At 36.7% G+C, this 24,583-nt stretch overlaps 1 pseudogene; it reads right to left on the reverse strand.

Moving 5' to 3' along the window:
- Positions 1–22,850: 22,850 nt before the first annotated feature.
- LOC113918893 lies at positions 22,851–23,545 on the reverse strand (annotated as a pseudogene).
- Positions 23,546–24,583: the final 1,038 nt, after the last annotated feature.

Here is a 24,583-nt window from a genome sequence, read left to right on the forward strand (position 1 = left end):
ACTTTGTCTACAGAATCCTATAATCTCACTCTCATTTCATGTTGCAAAGCCTCATGAAGTCTATGTGCTAATTTTGCCAATGGTTTCCATCCAGATCTAATCAGACAGGGTCACTCAAATAATGGTCAAGGGATTTCCCTAACCCTGGTTACAGCAGAGTTTCCAGCTCTTCTTTAAAATGTGTAAGTACTTCTTCCAAAATTCTGCTTGCTTAACAGGTTCGTGTTTATTCTGTATGGGAACCTAAGGAAGTAGAAAAGCCAGAATTATATTTCAGACTTTTCCAACTGTCAGTTTTGTACTCAAACAAACTAGTCATTGCTGTCCCTCAGAAGGAAAGCTGCCTCTCACTTATAAAGAACCCTCCTCTTGGAAGATTCTGTATCTTAAAAGGTTGTTTTGAAATGTTGATATACATACAAGTAAAAAAATTCTCCAGGCAGATTAAATGCATATATAAATTTATAATAGCCCACTGACTCCAGTTGGCAGAGTTATAGCTTTAGGATAAGTGGCAAAACACTTTCCAAAGAAGTTTGGAGCCTCTTTTTTGTCTTTCTGCCAAGTCTTCTCCACTGAATCTCATGCACTGACTAATGCATATGCTTGTTTGTGTAAGGTTCCAGGGAATGGTCTTTATTAAGCCGGGTAGGTGAGAATACTATCAGCTAAGGCCTATTTGAACTTCTTGCCTTGGACAGGTTTTGGCTTCTGCTATATTTCTAGTGGCTGCCCTGCTTTATATACATCAACATTAGCAAAAGGGGAGTCCTGCAGCTTTTAATTCATATTCAGTAAGTTCAAATATGAAATATGTTTTATAATTTTAAATGTTCATTATGAAACAATACACACATACTTATTACTGACCCTCCCACTTCTCTCAAGAAATTTCTTTCTTCTACAGTATCAGTGTTCACTGTAAGTAATTATTATTCATTGCTGCTAAATATTTCACTATATAAATATACTTTAATGTATTTATTTATTTTTCTGCCTATGCATAAATGGGTTGTTCCCTGTTTGGGACAACTATAAATAAAGTTAGGAATGTTACTGTACATGCTTTTTGTTTCCATAAGCATTTCCATAAGCATTCATGTCTACTGCGTAATTGTGTATACTCAGAGAAGTGATTATATGTATACTTAGCTTTGGTAAGTACTACCAAACTATTTTCCAACAAAATGATTATCAACTGCGGTATTAATTTGTATAATGTTTGAGAATTCTACTTGATTTGTATCTTCTCTAACACTTGATATTTTTAGTCTTTTAAAATTTCAGTCATTCTCCTTGGGATGTAGTGTTATGTCATTGTGGTTACAATTTGTATTTAGTTGAGGTTCATTAAAAAGAATTTTTCTCACTGAGTTGTTGGCATTCTTTATATATCTTGCACAGAAGTCCTTTGATTTTATATATATGCCAATATAATTGTTTACATGCAGTCATACATTGTAACTTATAAATTATAAGCTCATGTATAGTTATAAAAGTTACATAAGTTGCATATATAAAATAGATAAAATCATTCTCTCTCGTTTGCTAATTTGACTTTTCATACTCTTACTACTACTATCTTTTAAGTGAACAGAGTTAACTTATTTAAATGAATTCCAACTTCTTAATCTTTTCTTTCATAGCTAATTATTTTCGTCTCAGTTAGGAAATCCTCCTACCACAACATCATGAAGGCATTCTCCTATTATTTTTTCTAGAAGTGTTCTCTGGTCTTTCACACTTACGGCTAAATTCCATTGCCAATTCAATTTTGTGAATGGTGTGAGGTGCAGACTAACTTATTTTTCGGATGGATTTTCAGTTGACTCAGTAACTTATTAAAACCACCATTTTCCTGCACTAAACTGCTGTGGCATCTTTGTGATAAATCAGGTGACCATATGTGTGAATCAGGTTCTGGATATCCAATTCTGTTCCATTGGCCAATCTGTTTATTTTTACATCAGTGCCATTCAATGCCACACTGTTTTGCTTATTGCACCTTTGTAGTTAGACCTGATCTCTGTCAATACAATTCCACCAGATTTGTTCTCCTTTAAAGATTGTCTTGCTATTCTAGGTCTTCTGCATTTCCATACACATTTAGAATTAGCAGGCCAATTACCCCTCCTCCATAAAAAGCAAACAAGCAAACAAACCAACAAAAACAAGAAAAAGAAAATATACTTCTGTTATTTTGATTGAGAGAACATTGAATTTATATATCAATTTTGGAAGAACTTACATTTTAATAATACTGAGCTCTACAATGCAGGAACATGTTCTATCCATCTATTTATTTGGATTTAAAAAATTTTTTCTTGTCACTCTTTTTTGTTGTTGTTTACAATGCAGAAGAGTAAGATGTTTTTCATTTGAACTATTTCTAAATATCTGGGGGTTTTATTTGTGCTATTATAAGTAGTATTTATTAATTTCTTAATATTTGCTGCTAATTTATAGAAATGCAATCATTTGTTGTGTATTGATTTATAATTACAATTACTAAATTGACATTATTCTAATCATTTTTTGTAGATTCTTTTGAATTTTCTAAGTACATATCCATATCATTTGCAAATAATGACAGTTTAAAGTTTTTTGGTTTTTCAGTTTTTGTTTTAGAGAGTGGGGAGGGGCAGAGAGAGGGAGAGAGAGAATCTTAAGCAGGCTCCATGCCCAGAATAGAGCCCAACGCACGGCTCGATCAAACGACCCTGAGATCATGACCTGAGCCAAAGCCAAGAGTCGGACGCTTAACCAACTGAGCCACCCAAGGCATTCTACTTCTACTTCTAATTTCCCTAGTTTTTGTCATGACTGGGTATTGAATTTCATCAAATGTTTTTTGTATATGTATTAAGATGATCACATTGTTTTCTCCTTTATAGGGTTAAAGTTGTATATTATACTGTTGCTTTTTAATACTAAAAACCAACCTTGCAATCTTCTGGTAAGCCACACTACATTATTATTTACTATGTTTTTAAATATACATATACAGATTCAATTTGCTAATGTTTTGCTTAGAATTTTTTGCAAAGATGTTCACGGGAGAATTTGGCTACAATTTTCTTTCCTGGTAATGTCCTAATCAGGGTTTGCTATTAAAGATATGCTGGCTAAGTGTAATTTTTGAAGCATTCTTCACAGAGCATGGTGACTAACAGCACGGTCTCTGAAGTCAGATTGCTGGGTTCTAACTTCAGCTCCATGATTTACTATAATAATTTTGACCAAATAATTCTAGGAAATGGTGTCAGAAGTTTCAGATCACATTAGCTATGTAAGCCTAGAAAAATTATTCACTATATTAAAATTTTAATTCACTATAGTAAAATTTACCTTTAAATGCTACAAAAAACATAACAGTACTTACTTTATAGGGTAGATGTGAGAATTAAATGGGATGAACTATGTAATATATTCAATATGGTGCCTGACACAGGAAGCACTCAAATACTAGCTGTGTGTATAGATGGGTAGACGATAAGGGATAACACAAACACACAGACACATACACAGTCGATCGTGTCAGTTGGACTGTAAGCATATTTTTAATCTATCATTTTGATTACCAAATCTGGACATTAGTGTCACTGCCCATTCTTATTCTCTACCTGCCAACCCAATACTTAAACACTTTCTTAACTTTAATGGAAAAAACAACTTTCACTTTCAATGTACCTAACACTGTGTATGTTTAAGATGGCTGTTAACTCACCTTGATTTGTCCATTGTATAAGCCAAGTTTCTTGGTTTAATAGAACTAATAGGATGTGTATATAGAGAGAGATTTATTATAAGGAATTCATAATAAGCAAGTATGGAAGCTGGCAAATCCAAAATCTGGCCAGGGGGCCAGTAGGTGGAGATCCAGGAGAGCCAGTGTTCCAATTTAAGTCGAAAGATCTTTTACTGTAGAATTCTCTCTTGTGTGGGAGAGGCTGGTCTTTTTGTTCTACTTAGGCTTTTGACTGATTGGATGAAGCCCACCCACATTATGGAGGGCAGTCTGGATTATTCAGAATCTACCAATTTAAATGCTAATCTCATCCCAAAACACAAACACTCAGAATAATGTTTACCAAATATCTGGGCATCCTGTGGTCCAGCCAAGTTGACACATAAAATTAACTATCACATTCATTTAAAACCATGCAATTCTGATTTCAGAAAGAATCTGATTCTCGGTTCTGATTTTTTAATCTTCAGAAAATAAAATATACTTATGATTTTTTAATACTTATTTCTCATTTGGGGGGATTTAGGAGTGTAGGGGAGTTAGATTTGTATACCGAGTCCACCATTTTGAACTCAAAGCTTCTGTTTTATAACCTTGATTAGGGAGGGAAAAATTTAAAAGTATAGCACCTGAATGATTATTACAAAGGTGAGGGTGATTGATGGATTCCAAAGGGCAAAGTTTATTGGATATTTTTACTTAGGTAAAGGAAATGAGGTTTTAACTGTATGAAGACAGTTGCACACAGCTACAGGTTCAGCTGCAGTCTCCATGTTGGAAATGCAAGCTCCCCTCTCCTGAAAGGTATCCTTCTGTGGATGATGGGTAATTGAGCAAGATGAGAAAACTGATGATCATTTTGGGTCACAGAATGGCCACCTGACGTCCTGCTCAGGATGAGAGTGGAGTGTTCTTTATTTCTTGTGGTGTAGAATTAACTGCCACAAACTATAACTCAAATATATCAGGATTCTAATTTTTCTTATTCTTATAATAATTACCTTTATCTCTTTTAGCAAATTGTGGGCTAACATGGACCAGTTCAACCATACTCATAAGCGAAGTATCAGATTTACATGAATCAAATGTCAATTCCAATCATCTCTGGAATTCCAACCATCCCAAATAAGACAGGAATTCAGGACTACCTAAAATCCTATCTCTATAGCTTCTGATATTGCTAAGAGAATAAAACATTGATAAGAATACTATTTTGAGGGCAACTGGGTGTCTCAGTCAGTTAAGCGTCTGCCTTCAGCTCAAGTCATGGTCCCAGCGTCCTGGGATGGAGTCGCACATGGGGCTCCCTGCTCAGTGGGGAGCCTGCTTCTCCCTTTGCCTCCTGTTCCCCCTGCTTGTGCTCTCTCTCTCTCTCTGTCAAATAAATAAATAGAATCTAAAAAGAAAAAAAGAATACTATGTTGAGTTCTGCTTAAATTTATGTAAAAATTGGGGACAATAAACATATACATATGCATATCAGTGATTCCCTGTTGGGATAAGGGAAAGATTTTTCTTTCTTTCTTTCTTTCTTTTTTAAGATTTTATTTGTTTGACAGAGAGAGACACAGCGAGAGAGGGAACACAAGCAGGGGGCGTGGGAGAGGGAAGCAGGCCTCCTGCAGAGCAGGGAGCCCGATACAGGGCTTGATCCCAGGACCCTAGGATCATGACCTGAGCCGAAGGCGGATGCTTAACGACTGAGCCACCGAGGCACACCAAGATTTTTCTTTCATGAAATACCCTTTTACACATTTGACTTAAACTTTGTCATGTACATATATTGTGTTTTTCAATTAAAAGTTCCAATGAACTTTAACAAGTCATCTCATTACAGAGTTATAAAGAAACTGAGGTAGTTGTTCCTTCTATGAATGAACAGCTGTGGCCTCATGAGATTACCCCCTTATGTTTCTACCAAGAGAAGCAAGAAAGAGCAAAAGGAACATGGGTGAGGAGGCAATACAAGATCCTGACTTCAGATACCACTGGTTTCCAGCTAGTAACTTTTTCCTAAGTATGAAGTAGGCATGTAGGTAATTTTCATGACTCTGGAATAAAATTGAAATTACGGAGTTTTTAATTCCTGGAAAGGATTCAGAACACATATGCTTCTTTAATGCAATTGAGTTTCTGTGGTTTAAAAAAGGGAAAGTACATACAGATCTAATTCACATCCCAAGTAGATAATTTATTCATCTGGTCGCATCTGGCTTTAGTTATTGAGAAATTACCAAAATTTAGTACTTAGCACTTCCAAACAAGCAGAATTTTGCAAATGAATTCACTTCTAAGTTTTAGTAGATCTGTTTTGCTGGAAAAAAATTGTTTATATTTTAATATTATTTTATATGTCTTCTTTATTTTTTTTTTTTCTGTCTAGCCTACTGGAATAAATGCCTCTTAAGCTAACCAATGACTTTTCAAAGCTAGACCATTTGTCCTGGTGTTTGTAGGAATTTCACTGAACAAAAACTGTCCCTAAAATTTTATTGAAATCTTACCGGAACCAATAGAAACAGAGACCCCTCCTTTTGCCTACGCTTCCAGGATTCCGGTAGAAAACCGTTGCCATTTGCACTGTACGCTAATGACAAGCTGGATGTTGGCATGAAAGCCAATATGTTCTTACACTGCTTTCTGAGACAAGTAATAATCAGTCTGTCATCAATGTCATGCTGCAATCAGGCTTTGACAAGGTTTGCAAATAACTTGAAAGGAATTGCTTATCCCCGAACACTGCAGATCAAAACCAGACCTGAACAAAAACTAAGAGTCTGCTGCGCGTCAGCTGCACAGTCTCTGGGAACGTGCTGTGCATAAGCAGAGGTAACAACCATCCCTCATCTCCCTCTTCTCCTCCATTTTTAATTTTTTTTAAAGAACTTTCTCTGCTGCCCAGTCCCGGAAACTCACTATTCAAAACCATGATGGAGCCACCGAGAAGGCCCGAGCTGATTGGAAATACCAGTTGTATTATTCCTGCAAATGTTTGGAAAAGTAAATAACACTCCCATCCTTGGGGTGGTGTCTTTTCTTACATGAGCTGTAGGCAGGAGTTCTCGTCAAACTCAGTAACGCCATCAGTGAGGGGACTGTGTACATGTGGGACTGAGGCACCAATTGCTTTCTTTTCCTCTCTTTCCCTTCTAATCTTTCCCACCCCACAGAGGAAGTGACATGTGTATTATTTATTCACTGCTGTTCCTGACACTTGTCTATTGGTAGCTTTTGCAGTCCTAAGAAACAAGTGTAATATATACGACTTTGAGAATACTTATATAAGTTAAACTTATAAAAGTTTGAGGACAAGGTCCTTTGTGAGCAAAAAAGATTTTTTGAGACATGTCAGCTGGTCACAGTTCTGCTCAGAACTTCAAAACATGCTTGTACTTCATGTGTGTATAAAATAGCTGGACAGCCACATGACATGTGGACTTAGGCATTCGTGAATCGTGCCCAAAACATGAGCATAGATTTGAGATGTGAACTAATTTTTTATTTTATTTTAGATAAAGAGAAGACTTTAGTTCAGTTATCTTGTTCTTTATTAGGAACCCTGAAAATCAGGTGTTACTGAGAGGGCAAGACATTCAAAGCTAAGTGAAGATGGGAATGAAAAGAAAACAAATGCATCATAAGTGAAAAGACCACATTATAAAAAGAAAGGAGATGCAAAACATATTTAAGATCCCATTTCAGGTGATGATAGTCATCCAAGACCATAGACTCATACAGCCCTAAAAAGAACTGTCCAATGAAGTGTCATTTAATAATATATGCTGAGCACCATAATACTGGCTCAGTATCATGTTAGATATTATGAGATAAGCATGATGTATAAGAATGAATCTCTATTTTTTCAAGGAGTTTATAATCTGGTTAGAAAAAAGATACCAGTGCGTATGAACACGTAGCAGTAATTGAAAGTACATAACGTAAGCACTGAAATATGAGGCAAGAACCACTCGTGAACTACACTGAGGACTTGTAACAAATAACCATAAGCAATTTCTTTAAGCCACATTTGTATATGTCCCAATTTTCCCAGCTTTTCTAAGCTTACTTGTTACCATTTAATCCAAGACCCATTCTCAGGAACATAGGAAGTTCAGGCCCCACCTCTGTGGTGTCTGAGGTTCCCACAACATGGGCTGCACTTATAAATCTAAGTTGTCACTTGTCACTTCTCGATTCTGACCATAGAGCTCAGGTTCTTCAACAACTGCCTCTGTCCATCATTGTATCTCTTTGCTGATCCTGTTCTGTCTAGTCAAGCTCACCCCAAGCCATGAATATACATATATATATACCCATACTTTGCCTTCCCTACAGCAGTTCACCTGAGACTATACTGGTTTAACAAATTGAACTGAAGTTTTAAGGACTGCATCAAGGAATTATAATGCAGAAAGGAAAACTCTTAAAATTGGTTATAAAGTAGCATGTCTCTTGGACTGTACCACCCATGCCTGCTTTTTTTGCTGAAGCCTTAGTACAGTGCCCTTCTGTCTTCCCCTGGAATCGGAGACCCTTCTCTCCCAACTACCTAGATCTCCAGCCTCCCTCTTCTGGTTTCGTCAGTGCAAACCCAAAATCGGTTAACATGACAACATGACAACACCTCAGGTGTGTGGCCCTGCTCAGAATGAAGTCAGACTTCTATATAATTGACAAAGCCCTTTAAACCCTTTCTGAGGAGGGGCGCCCGAGTGGTTCAGTCAGTTAAGCGTATGCCTTTGGGTCAGGTCATAATCACAGTACCTTGGGATCCTGGGATTGAGTCCCGCGTTGGGCTCCCTGCTCAGTGGGAAGCCTGCTTCTCCCTCTGCCCCTCCCCCTACTTGTGTGCTCTCTCACTCTCTCTCTCTCTCAAATAAATAAATAAAATCTTTAAAAATAAATAAACCCTTTCTACCAAGTAATCTTTGGAACCCAGTATCTCAATTGACAATTTTAAAAAATTACATTCTTAAAAACCCTACCTTCTTATTCAATTACAAAGTTCAACGCAGCAAATTTTGTGTACTATTTAACAGGAAAGTTTTTCGGTTCCCAATATGTAATATTGAGGTCTGTAAATAAACATATTTATTCTTTCCCTATTTTCCGGACTCATCTTTGTTTCCTTTTCCATGAGAGTAGGAAAAATTAACCTAGAATTCTCATGATGGAACCTTCTTCCTTATGGAAAACTAAACTGTGATTTCAACTTAGTTATTTTTGAAGAAGCCATAGGGAATTCATATTCTAAGATACTAAGTAGTTTAATTTCAGTATTTGTGCTTCTCATCTATTTCAAATGGCTCAGCATACTTCCAAAATAATCATAAAGGGCACCAATTGTTCTAGGAGACTCACAGGTAATTGGGCACAGCATCAAGGACAGAGATCCGTAGCAGCATACTAGAGACCTTCTGGTGGGCTCACATTATTCCACTAAATCATTCATCTGCCAAATATTTCCAGAATGCCTGCTAGGGAAGGTGCTGTGCCAGAGCTGATGAGTCAGTGATGAACAAGAAAGTGGAGTACTGACCTTCAAGGAGCCTATATAATAATCAAAAAGACAAATGATGACCGAGGACAAAGATAAATAAATAAATAAAATATTTACACATTGCACTGAGTGCAAGGAAGGAGATAGACAGTGTTAGCATAAATTGAAAATAAATTCGAATGTTCTTAAACATATGAAAACAGTCTAACCTCCACAAAGAGAAAAATATATAGATTAAAACTATAGTGACAGCATTTTCTACCTACTTATTGACAAAGATTGGAAGTTTGATAGCACGTTCTATAAGTAAGAATAAAGGAAGAGGGTATTTTGACTGTGAATATAAATCAATTCATCCTGTATGGAAAGCAATATAACAGTATCTATCAATATATAAAAACATAACTTTTGACCCTTACTTCAGAAATAGAAACAAAGCCTATAATTTTTTTCTCATTTGTACAACATATGGTGTCATGTACAAGGTTATTCATTGCGATGCATTTTTAATAAGCAAGGTTTGGAAAATAGCAATATCCATCAAAAATATACCAGCTTAATAAACTATACTACATATATATAAATTGGATGCAGTGTAGCCATAACATAGAATGAGAACACAGATTTTTGTTTGTTTGCAGACATGAGCCAATTTACAAGAGTGTTTAAAAAAAAACCATTAAGACTGGTAGTTTATATACTAAGCTAAAAAGAACATATATATTTTTGTTGGTATATACCTAAAATATACCTTTATTTGTATATACCTAAAAAATGCCCCTGAAAAAAGTGGAGTGGGAGGAAGATTTTCCAAAGTACATATTTTCTTTTGTACCTTTTTGATTTTGAATTATGTGATATATTATCTCTTTTTAAATATTTAGATTTTTTTTGTAAAGATAAAAGTTCCCAGTAGTGTCAACTATGGGATTCACATTACCAACTCGATAAGCTATAGGGTCTGAAAGCAAAGTTCTTGAAAAATTCATTATGTAAGATCCAGCTAGAAAAAAACACATTAGAATCTATTAGGTTCAAGGTTCTGTGCTCTTGGGATATCAAATTAAAATATAGACCCTGTTCTTAGGAGAACATATTTCGGTGGAGGAACTGGATATTTCTATAAAAGGTAAATGGTGATAAATGTAATTAGTAGGAATACAAAAACTTTCAGCTTTACTATACCTTTCAAAATTCTCCAGAATTACCATGAAGTATTGGGTTCAAATAAATACTAAAAATTTCTAGTATATGATATATAAAACACCATTCATTTGATATAAGCCTCCAAGTCCATATATCCATTATAAGTCCATACCCTTCAAATACTATTGGCATACATATGATGAAACTTATTCACTCAAAGGATATGGAAAAGGAATTCTGAAGAACCCTGTGTTAAACACCTATTTAATTATATTTATCGTTAAGGTCACCCAAAACCTTCTTCCAGTCAGAAATCTGATGTTTCCCACAGAAGTTACATAGAATAGACTCTAAATAGCATGGTTAGGAGATAAATTAACTTAAGAAATTTTAAAATCACTCAATCTGTTCATTTTCTGTTAAGGAGCATTTCATTTTCTACTCATAATTTTTATTAAATGGTTTTGAAAGTCCAACAATGTACGCAAACTACATGTTCTTTGTTATTTTTGTATAAAAATGTGCGAGCTCAAGATTAATGGAAGATCTACAATATCCCCCAAAGCAAAAGGAAAGGAAGTAAAAACAGACATGAGGTTTCAAAACAAAACAAGGTTACAAATCTGAATATCATAAAAAGTGATAAAATAGCAATAATATGTGATCAAATAAATCACTTACATGTTTTGAGAGATGGATCCAGAATGTGTGGAGCTTAAAGTATGTATAATGAGGGAGTGGCTTTTTAGGAACAATAGTGATATTTTTACAAATGCAAATTTAAAGACAGGGCCTTAGAAGGGCCCTTGCAAGTGAGAAACCCTGAGGCCTAAGCTTTTTTTGCTCCTCAGAAATCCACTGTTTCTCTTACCAAATAGCATTTTTCCTTAAACTTTATTCTTGAGGTTTAATTGGAATATTTATTTGGGGGAAAAGATGTAAATATCAATAAAGTCACTGGTAATTAAAAGAAGTTTTCCATCTCACTGTCTAGATTACACTCTAATTGTTTTAGGTTTTCTTTATTTAAGAAAGTAAAATGAAATCTCCCATATCAGAATTCAGAACAGACCAGAAATTTCCACTTGCAGAACATAGCATCTTGCAATCCAATTTACATACTGTTCTTTTAGCCCACGTGTGGAAATTCAACAATGATTTTTTTCATTCCTCACAAGTGGTTTGCAGTAGCAGCTCTGACAAATTCTCCCACCATCAAGGGTTTAATAGTGTGAGAGCACACAGCTCTTTTCCTTCTAAGAGTGTGCTTCCTTTCAGTCTTGACTGCAGAGGTATGCTGAATTTCCCCTGATAGTAAGAAAAAGGCGGACATTTCTAAGTTTTCTCTCTTTCATTATGCTGGGTGCGGGGGCTGGGGGAGAGAACCAGCTTCCACTAATTCTGGTAACCACGTTATCTAACTCTCAAAACAGGGAAAATGACGGGGAAGAGAGGGGGCAGAAGTTCTGAGAAGCATCCCCTGGTTATTGTTGCTAGGGCAACTGCTACTTGGCATCCTCCAAATAGTCATCGTCTGTCACACTTGGGGTATAATTCACAGACATACAACACATCTGAGTGGATTGGGGGAAGAAAAGGCGGGGGAGGGGATAAAGATTCATGTAAATAAATGAGAGAATTTTAAATAGGCACATAAACAAAAGTGCATGCCTAATATTTAGAAAGGAGAGAGGAAAGAGGCATAAGAGGAATACAGTTTTGAAAATGAGGGTCATTGCTAAATATTAGTGTTTTTCTTATTGCACAAATTAGTTAGCCTCTACCCATTTCCCAATAATTGTCTACCCATCTGTCTCCTTTTATAAAAATCCCTTCTTCCTCCAAATACTAGTCTTCTGTAGAATGACATCAAACCAAATATGTGCAAAGATGTCGATGTCATTTTCCTGTTCACAACCCTTAAGAGAGCAAAGATTTAAAAATACTTCTTCCTTGTTTAGTAGAATGCCTCAGAAGCAGGCCTGGCTTTGTTAGAAGATAAAGCATTTATTACCCAAATAATCATTCACAAAAACAGACATGAGCCCTGAAACACACTTGCTTAAGTCTAAGTTGTACCTTTCATTTTCCTTATGTCTTCATTTCTTAGAGCCAGGGTGCCTGCTTAATCTTTCGAATCACAGTTTCTTCTTCATAACATTATAGGAACGTTATCTTATACATTGTGAAAAAAAGAGGTACCACTGCTCAAATCATAAAGCAGAAAAGAAAGCCTGACGACATCTGTCATCAAAGTCACATAAAACCCCAACAGTTTGAACCTCCTCTTAGCCTTCACTGGTGTCAGCATCATAAAAATGTGCAGGAAACTCATACCAATGTATCACATTTACGAAATGAGTTTAATAGCAAATGCATTTTTGGAAGCAAGTGGGAAGAAGGAGAAAGATTTTAACCAAATACACGGAATGAATTAAAAAAAAAAAAAAAGAGAAAGAAAGCATGACGGATTAACAAGGATGAAATTCAGAAAAAGCAACCGTGCAATGACTTCACCAAAAGCTTTTCTTTTCCCTTTAGAGAGAACTGCTGAAGTTCTCCTATGAAAGCCAAATATATACTTTCATATAACCAAAACAATGAAACTAGACACTAAGCAAATAAAGAAAAACAATTACTTAATTACTACGTTTAACATTGCACGTTGGTTCCACCAAATCGGTCAGGCTTTAGGATTATTTCATATGTTTCTCTTTAATGGAGTCGCCCAAATTCTGTGAACCAATACACTCACTGCTCTGAAGTCTAGAGAAAGGATAATCACATAATGCTAGCCATAATAAAAATGATCGTTTACTTTTGCTAATCATTTATTATCTGCCAGACACTATCATATAAACTTTATGGGGATTACTTCATTTTCTGCTCACATTACAATTATGAGGTAGATGCAGAATTAAATTATTCTTCTTGTACAGACTAAGGAATTAAAGCACACAGAAACTACGTAACAGGCTCAAATTTAAATAATAAGGAAATGGTAGGACCAAGATAGAACCTGTTTTTTACTTTTGTGTCACGTCCTGTAGGAACTTGGTTGGATGCCCACTCTCTACTTGGGCCCATGATCTCTTTTCACCTGGAGTATTTCTGTGCATTTGGGCTACAGCTTCCATATCAAACCCCACCTTTTATATGGCAGATGCTCCTGACTGTCCTTCTTTCTGGATCTCTGGTTCTTACCCCAGATCCCTTATGACACTTATATTTGCCCTGAACACTAATATTGCAGGTTGCGGCAACTAATTCTTCCCCTTCCCTATTGGCATCATTTTGCCTAGGAAGATATCTAATCCTTGGTAATACCTTCTACCAATGTCTGCCTTGTTTCTTTGGTTTCAACACCTGGGATATTTTATCATTTGAATTTGCATTTCCTCTGCTTTGCACTTAGGGAGTTGCTTGCTGCACCCCCTTCCTTTCCAGCACACACATACAGACACACACGCACACAGGAACACGCTACCCCATGATAATTCTTATGCTTATTCTCCAACATGCAGAATAAAACAGCACAGCATAACATAACCTGCACCCTGATATTAAGGATAAAACTCTCATGAGAATTAAGTCTGAGCATCAATGACTTGAGTTTTACTGATTTCTGTATCTGCATCTCAAATAAATACCTAGTGCTGTTCCTTATGCACAGAATATTTCAATAAGTGATTGTAAATTAAATGGGATCATATGCCAAAAACTAGCTTTTTAATTTACATTAATGAGTATACTAATCAGGATAAGCTAGGCTGTGCACTAACAAGCATACTCAAATCTCTGTGGCTTTTCATAAGAAAAGCTTATTTTTTACTCATTTAGTCCATGCCTTACAGGTAGCATGGAGACTCTGATCATCATAGTCATTCATGTTACAGGTTGAGAGAGCCTCCATCTCAACACATGATCCCATGTGACTGAGACAGGGAAAAGGGTAATATGGCAAGACACACAGCTTTTTTAAATTTCTGCCCAAAAATGACATACGTTCTCCTCTCAGGTATTATTCATCAAAGTAAAACAATTATGGCCACCTCAAACTTCCAAGAGTGTAAGGAAGTGCAACCTCTCAATACTACCACAGTGGGGATTAGGTTTCAATATATGCATTTTGGAGAGACACAAACATTCAGTTCATAACACTTGGATAGTGCTCATATTTCATAGCATAAGACACGGAAAGGGACTATCAGTGAATCAGGAAGCAACGTGCCCTACCTAATATGTTGCTTAGTGAGATAAGAATATGATATTATCTAAATTTGTTTCTTCTCTGAACACTTACATTTGTGAACTTTATGAAGTCAAGTGTCCTCTTTGTACCTAGCCTAAAACCTCTTGATGTGTTTATGTCCAAGAAGGCCACCAGTATATCTGAAAAAAATCCTGTGTACGGATTATGCATATGTGTGTATGTGAGTATGTGTACGTGTGTATATAAAAAGATACATACATACATACACAGAGAGAGAGAGAGAATGCATGGATGAGGGCTGGATAAATCCAAACTATAATGCCATTCATAAAACATCCCAATAATGAATACAAATTTTACTTACTTTAAAAAAGGTGTTATCAAGATGCAGCATGCTCAAATCTTATAGTAGGAAAATCATTTAATCAAAGATCAGATTCCTACCTAGTGCTATGACTCACACATGGTGTAGGCAGTCAGTGGCTCCAAGATTATCTTCCTAAAAAGTGAGCCTACTACACGGGTAGGAGACAGGATAGAAGACAGATCCTTCTTTCACCCAATCAGTACTAGCTTTTTTAGAAAGCAATGAGAAAGTAGTACAGATATTCTAGAAGGAAGAAAAAAACTAAGGTCAGCCTGTGGTTATTTTTATGCAGTCAATCATAGTGATTTGATTTTTCCATGGCATGAAATCTCTTTCCTTTGAGCTTCATGTATGCTTTATAGATTATTTCTGAAATGTACACCAGGAAATTCAAGTACTCTAGTAATGATTTTGAAACATCAGAGATTCTTCTGAAAATGTTACTGAGTCCTGCCTTACCATGTATATCTATACTATGTTTACTCCTGGACATCCAGACATAACAGGGAGATTATGAATGGGACAAAATTGAGAAGCATCTAGTTGTATGGAGAATAAGAATTCTTCTGGTGGGAAAATCTACTCTTAAGGTAACATGGATCATGCAACTGTGAGTTTGACTTACTTATAAGACCCTAATAGTTGGGGCACTTGGGTGGCTCAGTCATTAAGGGTCTGCCATCGGCTCAGGTCATGATCCCCAGGTCCTGGGATCAAGCCCCGCATCAGGGGCTCTTGGTTTTGGCTCAGGTCATGATGTCAGGGTGGTAGGATTGAGCCCCATGTCGAGATCTGCGCTTAGCGTGGAGTCTGCTCTAGATTCTCTCTTGCCCTCTGCCCCTCCCCTGCTCACATGCTTGCTCTCTCTCCCTCTCTCAATAAATAAATGAAATCTGGGGCGCCTGGGTGGCTCAGTCATTAAGCGTCTGCCTTCGGCTCAGGTCATGATCCCAGGGTCCTGGGATCGAGGCCCACATCGGGCTCCCTGCTCAGCGGGGAGCCTGCTTCTCCCTCTCCCATTTCCCCTGCTTGTGTTCCCTCTCTCGCTGTGTCTCTCTCTGTCAAATAAACAAAATCTTTAAAAAAAAAAAAAGACCCTAATAGTTAAAAGGGAATAGAGATTCTAAGTACAGCCTGATTACTGTTGTAAAAATCTGATGCTGGCCCAGGCCCTTGAATGCATATCCATATGCCAGAGAGGGAGAAACCTTAAGGTATGCCAAAGGGTGGATTTGCTGAACACTGTCGCATGCCTGGGCCCAAGAAACACTGTGTTTGAACCTCACACACAGGAGGGAACTTCTCCCTATAATCCCCTCCATAGTCTCCACACAGCTTTGGTGTCCCCAAATGCGGAAGGAACCACTAAAAGATATCTCTGCCCAGAAAAGCAGCAAGAGAGATGACCACACTCTGAAGTGGAAAACAAGTCATGCCAGTGCATGTGGCATCAAGGAGAGGAATGAGAATGGCCACTTGGCTGACAGAGTGGACGCAGGGCCTTCAGAAAGGAGATGCTGGATCTGGGCAGTAGAGCAATAAAGGTGTTCATCACACCCAGAGAATAGCACGTACACCCTCAGTGGAGGAAGTGGAGCTGTTGTCAGAGGATAAACTGTTCTGTCTAAAATAGAGGCAAGGAGAAGTGGCAGAACATTCCAAATCTGAGGACCCCTAGCTTTGGACAGTGGCCATAGCAGCAAGGAATGGCTATGCCAAGCAGAGCAGTTTTTGGCATTGTCCCGTTGTATCTCGACATATATATTTACTTTTAAACATTTGACAGATCCTTGGAGACCAACATATATGAGTCCAAAATCTTTGCAAGACGCTAAAGTCTACGTGTTGTTAGTACATGAGGACAACCATCTTTCTTATTAATTTAGATATGTATACGACTTCATGTATACTCATAAACTGTTGAGGTTGAGAAAGTTCAGATTTCTTAGTGTCATCATTTTCAAACTTAGAGGATAATTTTGTATTAAATTATGCTGCATATTTGTTAATGGCAGTTCAAGAGGCATTTGGTTCCCCCATACATTTTTGCAAAGAAAACCAGAGGATGGAAAACTTTCAAAAAGGGTCTATTTTGAAAACTGTTCTTAAACAGTTGCTCTTAGAACAACTGTTCTTAGATTAAGTCACAAGGAACAATCCTTCCTTACTTGTGTCATGCTTTCCCTGACTCTGTTTTAATGATCTTTTGTCCTAATAATTTATTTTTTGAAATATTGATGATCCTTTGAAAATATAATTACTCTTAATTTCTGCAAAGAACATGCCAGGTCAAAAGTTGTTCTTGAGCTTTCTTTGTTCTTTTCTGTGTGTGTGTGTGTGTGTGTGTGTGTGTGTGTACACATGTGTGTACATGTGGTTGCATGCATCAGACACCTCTAGAAGTAACATCTCTCAAAGGAAGCCACAATTCCAAATAAGGGGATGGGAAAAGAATTTCTGAATCTCCTCTGAAGTGAGAGTTTGAAAATAAGCCCTCACTGCAGTATAAAGTTATTTTCTAGAGGGTTTGCACATACTGAGAGCTCAATAAACATTTGTTGAGTGATTAAATCACATTTTTATACATTTAATTGTAAAGCTCACATGCTCTGTTATCCAAAATGATGAAAACATTGTGTCTATGATCCCTAAGAGATAAATCCAGTCTCTAGAACCAAAAGTCATAGGTTCCACTATATCCTTAAGGCCTTTTATTCGAATTGTATATCTTTATCTGGAGAATTCCTACTTATATTGAGTTGAAAATTTGCCTCTCTGAAACATCACCCATTAGGCCTAATGAATTTTCTCTGAAGCTTCACAGAAAAAGTCTACCATACCACCCAACCTATATAAGATAATTTACAAATATTTTAAAGCAGTCATATATATGCATTATATATATACACACACACACACACATAAAGCATACATTATAAGCACAAATATTTTATTTCAGTAATTATATGCATATTAGTATATAATGCATTATATAATAAGGTAGTATTCTACAAAGTTTATATATAAACTTTCAGTTTAATATCTCCAATTTCAGCCATTCTTTCATTACCCTTCCCCACCTAGGTCATTCTTCCCTCTATTTCATCCAATTTGTCATGAACTTGCTAAGCTGTGATCCTTAGAATTGAATGCAAAGTTCCACATATGAACTAATCAGTATTCATGGTTCACTCTTTCAGTAAATACTTAATGAGCACCTATTATAAGCCAGTTATTATAGCAAGAACTAATGGTTAAACAAGACACATAGTCTTTACCTGCCTTTGGAGCCTTAAAGTCAAAGATAGTGCTGGGATTGTGGTAAAGACAATCATATTAATATTAAATTATAACTGTGGTAACTTTACATTAAGAATAGGGTGGATAAAATGTCTTTCTTTTTTTAAGATTTTATTTATTTATTTGAGAGAGAGAGAGAGTACAAGTGGAGGGGAGGGGCAGAGGGAGAGGGAGAAGCAGGCTCCCTGCTGAGCAGGGAGCCTGATTTGGGGCTCAATCCCAGGACCCTGGGATCATGACCTGAGTCAAAGGCAGATGCTTAACCGACTGAGCCACCCAAGGACCCTAAAATCTCTTTCTTTGGACATTATATTACAAAAATATAAAATTATGTCAGTATTTTTAGAATCCACACCAAAAGTTTAATTAAAATAAAATCAGTGGTCATTCATGTTTTCATATAATTTGCTAATAAGGTCAGTCATACAGATAGACACATTTGACATTGAATTTCTTAGAATGTGTGAAAGAAGCAAAACCAGAAAAGGAAGAGCCTAAGGAAAAAAATGATAAAACATCTCTAAAAAGAAAGCATATGCTTAAACAACCAAATAAACAAACAAAAAACACAAATAAAAACCTACAAGTCATTATACTTAAAAAGTAAAGAATTTTAGTTTTCCTTGAGACTGCATTGCACAGTGGACAGAATACTGAAATAGAAATTAGAAAAATGGATACCAATCCAGATGGTTTAGACTAAACTCACTTATTCTCACTGAGGCTACTAGTATCCTTATAAGAAATCTGGAATTTAAAATTTCCCTTCTTCCCTGGTTAACATTTTGAATGCTAATTCCTTTGATAATATTTTGAGACTATTAGATAATGCATGAAACTGCTTTAAAAAAGAATAGCCACAATGCCAAGGTAGCTATTTGTTTTTACAGAGGAAGGAGAGAAATTGTGATTATAGCCAATAGGGAATAACAGGTATTGACTGACTCTCCAATCATAAAGAGCTATAAAATGGTTTTATCATGCACAGGCAGTGCAGAGCTGTGATCCTTAAAACAAGGAACACATGTTAAGTAAATTACACATTTACCTTAGCTTCCTATCTGGGGACACTTTCCAAGCTGAGACACAGAGAAGTAAAGACAAAGAGTATTGCTGGGCAGACAAACAAATCTTTTTGTGATGATTTGGGACTGCCGAGGGGGCTGAAATTTATGAGACAGAATACTGGGGAGGAGAGACATACACAGAGAAAGAACTCAGAAATCTGCTGGGGGTCTCTTTTGGTTCTTTTATGAAATACTAAATTGCATTTGCTCAATGTGTGACATCTTGGGGTCTGAAAGAGATCTGAATGGGAGCTGAATGAAAATTCTAGAGGTTTCCCGGTGCTGAGAAGACTAAGCAACCAGAGTAGATGAACCTCACTGAAAACTAGGGGCTTTTATTTCAGACTTCAGAAAGACCAAGTTTTAAGAGTAGGGCTATTCCAAACATGTCCAAGCCTTGACAGGATCCAGCTTACCTGTGAGCATAGTAATCACTTGCCAGAAAAAAACTTAACATCCTTTAAAAGAAGCTACATCATTTGGATTTCAACATAACATCCACAGTACCCAGTATAAACGCAAAAATACTAGACATGTGAATAAACAGAGAAAAATGAAGAACAGTCAATAGACACAGATACAGAGATGACACAGATCATACAATTCCGGAGATGAAGACACTGGCAGAGCTATGATAAATAGGTTCAAATATGGAAAAGGACAAAGTGCACATAATAAATAAACAGATGGAAAAATCTGAATGGAGAAAGGACAACTATAAAAAAAGATGCTCTGAAACTGAAAAACACAATGTCTGAAATGAAATAAAAGCACAATTGGGTACTGCTGAAAAAATATCAGGAATTGAAGACAGGCCACAGAAACTATGCAAACTGAAGCACAAACTGTAAAAGAAAAACAAAAAAGGCCTCAGTTACCTATAGCTCAATATCATGCACAGGTAAAAAGGTGTAAAAATGTTTTAAAAAATATCAGCCCATATCAGCAACATAAAAGATGCACAATTCATATAAACACAAAGAAAGTGTACACACTTAGGTACATCATTGTCAAATGGCTAAAACTCAATGATAAATAGAATAATCTTAAAGGTTACCACATAAAAAAGACCCACATAATAGGAAAACTAACAAGAGAAACCACTGACTTTTTAAATAGGAAATTATACATTTCAGAAGACAGCAAAACATCTTAAAATGCTGAAATTTAAAAAAAAGTCAATCTAGAATTCAATATGTTGCACAAAAATTATTTGAAAATAAAGAGAAAATAAAAACAATTGTGTTAAATAAATGTTGGGAGAACTTGTCACCAGCAGACTTAAAATCCAATCAATATTAAAGAAAGTTCTTTTGAAGGAACGGATACCATATAAAAATTCAAATTTATGTAAGGGAATACAGAATAGGAATGATTAATATATGGTTAATATGAAATACGCTTTTACACTTTCTTAATTTTTAAAAGACCATTGACTTTTTAAAGTAAATAGTAGAAACAATGTATTTTGAAGTTGATAATATATTTAGAAGCAAATGGTATGAAACAATAGCACAAAAATAGAAGCGGGTAAGGAAAAGTACATTGTCAATATGTTTTACATTAAATAAGACGTGATAGAATATTACTTTGAGGCAGAGGGTGATAAGTTAAAGATTTACCTTATTTTTAAAATAAAGATAAATGAAGGAAGTATGCATAGTTATATAATATAGGAGATAAAGTGTATTTCTAAAGGTAGTTAAATAATCCAACAGAAGGCAATTTATTTAATGAAGCAACAAACTCCTGATACCCCTGATACCACACAATGGGGAAAAAAGAAAGAACAAATGGTACCATAGGAAATCAATAACAAAATGAAAACTTAAACCCAATCATAATCATAAGTATATTATTGGGGGGATCTGAATGCACATTTATGGCATAAAAGAACTTCAATTTTCTGTTTTCACAAAAGAAAAATCTCAAGTCTTTGTGATTGAGTTTCACATTAACTGGTACTTTATTTGCTTAAAACCTAAACATTGTCAGCTAAGAAGAGATCCACTCTGGTGTATGTTTCTTACCATTTAAGTTTTAGGTTTTGAGGGGTTTTTTTTGATCCTTGGTAAAATTTTATCCAAAAAACAGAATAGATACAGATATAGTCAAAAACATGAACCATTAGGAGCACCTGGGTGGCTCAGTCGTTAAGCTTCTGCCTTTGGCTCAGGTCATGATCCTAGGGTCTTGGAGAAGCCTGCTTCTCCCTCTCCCACTCCCCCTGTTTGTGTTCCCTCTTTGGCCGTGTCTCTCTCTGTCAAATAAATAAATAAAATCTTAAAAAAAAGTGAACCATTAGAGAATGAAATAGGAAATCAAGAGTGATTTAAGTTTGGGGGCTCCTGGGTGGTTTAGTGGGGTGAGCTTCTGACTCGTGGTTTCAGCTGGATCATGACCTCAGGGTTGTGAGATCCAGCCCTGATTCAGACTCCTTACTCAGCGGGAGTGGAGGGGGGGGTGTCTACTTGAGATTCTCTCTCTCTCCCTCTACCCCCCCACTCACCTGTGCGTGCTCTCTCTCTCTCAAACAAATAAATAAATCCATTAAAAAAAAAGAATGACTTAAGTTTTGGTGGCCCTCACCTTTTTTTTTTCTTTTTTTAAAAAAATTTCCTTAACAAGGTCAGATAACACCATACCCTGCCCTTCCCCCAAGGTAAAAAATATGAATACTTTTAGTAACAATTCAGAATTCATCTTTATCTCCTACCTGCCCCATCAGTGAAAGTTTAACATCATGATTTTTTTTAGACATCTACACTTGTGTATATAGATATATAAACTTGTATTAGATGACAACTGATTTTTTTTTTGAGTCCAGGTAGAGAAAGAAGCAATCATTTTTAACTAAAATCCTTCTACGTTTTTGATTACTGTTCAACTTGTTACCATTTAGCAAAAAACAAATTTCCATATCATTCAACTCAAATCTTATTGCTCCATGACTGTGGTCTACCTTCCATTAAAAATAAAAAGATGAAGCAGTCAGCCGAGTGATTACTTTGACATGGCTTTCACTGGGAAGGGGGGTCATGGCAAAGAGAAGACCATAGACAAAAAGGTAATTAAACAAAAAAAAAAAAAAAAAACATACAATGGTTTTCTTAAAAAAAGAGAGAGAGAGAGGGAGATGTTATTTTCAAGAAAAGGAAAAAAGCATTGAAAGCCCATGAGTTAAGCCATAGCCAAAATCATGTTCTATCTTAATAAGAAGATTTTCTTTTTTCTCCCTACTTTTGTTCTTCTATTTTTTAAATAAAATCTCTCTCCAATTGGTCAAGTGTCCCAATCTTGGTTTCAGGTCAGGTAGTGATCTCAGGGTCGTGAGATGGAGTGGGCTCTGCACTCAGCCCATGAGGCTGCTTGAGAATTTCTCTCCCTCTCCCTCTGTTCCTCCTGCATGTGCTCTCTCTCTCTCTTTCACAAACAAACAAATATTTAAAAATAAATAAAATAAGTCAAATAAATCAAATAAAATTTCTCCACAAACCATCATCCCTTTTTTAATCCTCCCCAGACTGGGCTTCATCTTCAGATGCTACATCCCCCGATTTCTCAGGTGGAGGGCTTGCAAAGGTGTTCTTTTCTGGGGGACTTTCTGGTTCTTCCTCTTCTTTGAGAGGAGTCCTTTCCTTTGATGTCTCTGAGGCTGTGGGGCGACCTACTTTTCCCTTTGCTTTTCACAGGGTTTGGCGTCACTGCGGCCTTTAGTCTGGGTTTTGGCATTTTTGTTTCTCTCAGGTTTGGACTTCTTAATTATCTTTTTGTTTTTCTTTTTTGAACTGCCATAGTCACTGCCCTCATCATCTTCCACTAGGAAATCATCATCGCTGCCAGAATCTTCCTCCTGGAATTGTGCCTCATCCTCCTGTTCTTGTTCTCCACTGCCCACATCTTCCACGAGCATCACTCTGTTTGGAAGCTACATGCTTTGCTGGTGCACATTCTTATGGGCTTCTTTTTCATCTTAGCTGTCCTCTGCCGAGTGAGAATCATCCTTGGTCTTCACATCTGTTACTTCTGAGTCCTCACTATCTTCCTGTGAATTCTTTCCAGATTGCCTCTTATTTTTAGCTTCCCTGGGAGATTGAACTTTCTTATCTGGAAGGCCTCAATCTCTTCCATAATCTTCTTGGCATCATTAAATTCCTGACACCAAATAATCAATGACCTTTTTATTTGTGACAGGCCGAGACATATTCGCTGTTGAAACAGGATTGAGTCAAGAAGCCACAGACCAGGACTGCCCCCCCAGCCTGCACCAACTCAGCGCACCCCCCTCAACTTCAGCCCATGGGGCTGCTGCTGCTGAACCTCGACCTGCTGGCTTCTCAAACTCCATTACTTCTTGGTTCAGGGCCCCTTAATCAGACAACCCCCCCCACAACCCACCCTACACTCTGCTCCCCCATCTCTTCAAAATGGATGAATCAAACTAGCTCTCATAATCATATTAAATGCTAGTGGACTAGACATTCCCATTAATAGATAGATATATCCAATCTACCAGGAACACAGAAAAATGTTCAAACCCAATATGGCACCATTGGAAGAAGAGACCAAACAACCACCTAGTGTCAATTTCACATTAGGCTCCCATCACCCTGACAGTGGTTCTTCATGACTAGAGTTGACATATATTCTGTATATTTTCTGCTTCATAGGACTTCAGCCAGTTCCAATGTCCAAGTATTTACAGAGTATTATATCTTCAAACATAAACAGTGCCCAAAACCAAAGGACTGATTTTATAGCGAGAAGTATGGTAATGGGCACACAACAATGGAATCCACTGGACTTAATGCATACACCACCACCAGAAGCTGCCAAACTGACCTTTCAATAGAGTGGCTTATTGAGGTTACAACTGAGGCACAAGTTCTGATATGTTATTATGTGCAGATGAGTACCACCCTCAAGGATGCAATACACACTCTTAATTGGCAATCAATGTTATGTCTTCAATCAATAGAAATCATGGGTCTAGAAATCAAGATGCAAAAGTGAAAGTGTTTACCTGTTTACCATCACTTTTCTTAACGCATGCTTCTGGTCCTTGCAACACTAACCTCAGTAAAGGTCTTTGGAAATCCTGGTTTTCCAAATGGTTAACTCTTCTAATTGATGCCAGCAAGGGTATTGAGAGGGTTCTATTCAAAGCCCCCTCCCCAGCCAAGATTACAGATAAAACTTGTAGGTGTCTGTACTTGACCCTAACTGTTTTTCTAGGTCATGG

This window comes from Zalophus californianus, chromosome 1 (assembly GCF_009762305.2).
Source record: "Zalophus californianus isolate mZalCal1 chromosome 1, mZalCal1.pri.v2, whole genome shotgun sequence".
Taxonomy (NCBI): domain Eukaryota; kingdom Metazoa; phylum Chordata; class Mammalia; order Carnivora; family Otariidae; genus Zalophus; species Zalophus californianus.